Below are 3260 nucleotides of genomic sequence, written 5' to 3' on the forward strand. Positions count from 1 at the left end.
CGTGGAGAGAAAATTACACTGTTCTGTTCAGTCTTGAAGAACAGTTTCTTTTTAAATAATTTCTGGGTTTTCCATTTCATGGAAAATCTCACCTTGTCCTGCATTCTTTTATCTGTTCTGTGATCAGGTAACGTGGTTTTGGCATCTTTAAACTTCCTTTTCCTATGATGGGTTCTTCTCTTTTTCTTTATTGATCAAGATTATATATGTATTATGTATATGTATATATATAAGCTTGTTTTTAAATTTCCAGTTTGAATTTTGGCCTCTTTAAGATTCCATGCATTTTCTTAGTAACTAAGAGCTTTGGGTAGAATTTATTTGATTGCTAATTTACAGTTTATGCATATCTGGGCATCTCAGTGATATTTGGTGCTTTCTTTAATTGCAAGGTATGCTGGTGATTATGTGTTGTTTGAATTCATTACCGCAACTTCAATTTTTCATTTCTTGGTTTCGAAAAGATTCTTTGTATGCATCTGTTTGCATTTTAGATTTGCTGAAATTTGACTTTGGTTTAGCATCGATAGTAGTTGTTGAATTGTTCGATGGAATCCCTTGTTTCTTCATCAAAAGATCAAAACCCAAGTTATTGTATGGGCAACAATAGTCCTCCTCTGACGTCTGATATGCCTAGGAGACCTTCTCGGCCTCCATTGCCGAAACACTCAGAAAACGAAGGGCTTTCTTCTAAGTATCATGGTGCGAGGAACGAACAACATCCGGACGGTTCGTTGTGTTCTCAAAGGAATTCATTTGAGACAGCATGTGGCAACATGGTGTGTGAAGAATTGCCTAATGTGACAAAACACTACTATGATTCGAGTGAGATGAAATCCGAATTGGTGGGGAAGATTTTGGCAGCAGCAAACGAATCTTCCTTCAAACGTCCCGTTGATGATTGTAAGAGTTCCGATTCCATTGCTTCATCGGAATATAGAGCAACTCTGCAGTGTGTACATTATTATGATTCAAGAAAGGGGATATCCAAATCAGCAGGAAAGATTTTGACAATGACAAGCAAAGCTTCCTCCAAGCATCCCATTGATGATCCTAAGAGTTCTAGTTCCATTGCTTCACCGGAATATGAAACAACTGTGCATGGTGCACATTATTATCATTCGAATAAGGGGAAATCCAAAGCAGCGGGGAAGATTTTGACAGTGGGAAACAAATCTTCATTCAAACATCCCATTGATGATCACAAGAGTTCCAATTCCATTGATTCGTTGCAATATAAAAAAAACGTGGCTGGTGAACAATATTATGATTTGAGCAAGGTGAAATCAGAACCACTGGGAAAGATTCCAAGAATGGGAAGCAAATCTTGATCATAAGAGTTCTAATTCCACTGGTTCATTGGAATATGAAAAGGTTGTTCCTGGTGTTATGCAGTTGAACAATCTCACCGTATCTCAATCAGAACCAAGCATTTCTCTAAGTCGTTCGAGTAGTTACCGCACCGGGTTACTCTGTGCTGAAGATAAACAAAGTTTTACCAATACAGAAAGCAGTGATGAAAGTGATGAACTGAGTAGGAAGACAAGCATCTACAGAGAGAGCAATGGCAGTGATGTTAGTTATGAAAGTGGCTCAAGCTGTTCGATCAATGCCGTTTACAAGCCACACAAAGCAAACGATATACGATGGGCTGCAATCCAAGCTATTAGACCAAGGAAAGGAGACTTGGACTTTAAGCACTTCGGAGTGTTGAGGCGACTGGGGTGTGGGGATATAGGCAGTGTTTATCAATCTGTATTGACAGGAACCAACACGTATTTTGCGATGAAAGTTATAGATAAAGCTCTTTTGGCGAGTCAAAAGAAGCTTCTCCGAGCCCAAACAGAGAGAGAGATTCTCCAATCTTTGGATCATCCTTTCCTCCCCACCTTGTATACACATTTTGAGACAAAGAAGCTTTCTTGCTTGGTTATGGAGTTTTCCCCTGGAGGAGACTTGCATGCTCTCAGGCAAAGAAAACCTGGAAGGTACTTTCCAGAGCAAGCTGCGAGGTTAGCTCCTTTTTCTCTTGCATTTTTAATGTTAACTGCTAGGAAAATGCCATTGATGTTGTCCTATTGTTCTGCAGATTTTACGCGGCCGAAGTTCTCCTCGCTGTGGAGTATCTGCACCTGCTGGGGTCATTTACAGAGACCTTAAACCCGAGAATGTTTTGGTCCTTGAAGATGGACATATAATGCTTTCGGATTTCGATATCTCTCTTAGATGTACCGTCTCGCCGACATTGGTTAAATCATCTAACTCGACCCTGGAATCGAAAAATTCAGCATTCTATACTCAGCCTGCATGTTTGCAACCAACATGTGTACTGCGGCCGTATTGTATCCAACATGCATGTTTCGGACCGCCCTTTTTTTCGAACAAGCCTAAGAAAGACGAGAAAATCAAAATAAAGAATGAATCGAATCATCAAGCGAGTATTCTTCCTGAGCTCATTGCAGAACCTACCAATGCTCGATCGATGTCCTTTGTTGGTACTCACAAGTTCTTGGCACCCGAGATCATTAATGGCTAAGGCCATGGAAGCGCTGTCGACTGGTGGACGTTCGGGATCTTTCTATACAAACTTTTGTTCGGAAAAACTCATTCAAGGGGACCGAGAACAGGGCAACACTCTTTAACATAATCAGCCAGCCATTGAAATTTCCAGATTATCCCGACGTGAGCTTCGCAGCGAGGGACTTAATCCGAGGTTTACTCGTAAAGGAGCCGCAGCACCGGCTTGCATATAGGCGTGGAGCTACTGTAGTTAAACACCATCCACTCTTTCAGTGTCAACTGGACACTCATTCGATGTGCGAATCCACCGGAGGTGCCGTCGCTATGGGTGAGGGACTCGTTCTCTAGAACCGACGTGACAAAGGTCTCGATGAATAACACGGTTTCGGGTTTTGATGACATTATGAGCTGAAGGTTAATTAGCTCATTGTGTATGATAAAATCTAATCACAAAATTTTAAAAAATTATCATATCATAGTCATTATGTTAATATCCAACTCAGAAGACCGTCAATTTCTTAACGAAAAATGATGAGTTTGTATCATAATGAACAGTCTGATGATCATTTTGTAACTTTTAATAGTCAATGGACTCAATAAAACAACACTCTATAGTCGGATGATTGTTTTGTAATTTTTCATAATCGATTGACTTAGTAAAAATGCATAGTCGAGGGACCAGTTGTGTACTTTACCCCGATATATAAAAAAAAAATATGTTCGTTTATATGTTTGTTAAT

General features: G+C 39.9%; 1 pseudogene; it reads left to right on the forward strand.

Annotated features, from left to right (window-relative positions):
- Positions 1–548: 548 nt before the first annotated feature.
- LOC120181745 lies at positions 549–2932 on the forward strand (annotated as a pseudogene).
- Positions 2933–3260: the final 328 nt, after the last annotated feature.

This window comes from Hibiscus syriacus, unplaced genomic scaffold, assembly GCF_006381635.1.
Source record: "Hibiscus syriacus cultivar Baekdansim isolate YM2019G1 unplaced genomic scaffold, ASM638163v2 tig00112530_pilon, whole genome shotgun sequence".
In the NCBI taxonomy this organism is placed as follows: domain Eukaryota; kingdom Viridiplantae; phylum Streptophyta; class Magnoliopsida; order Malvales; family Malvaceae; genus Hibiscus; species Hibiscus syriacus.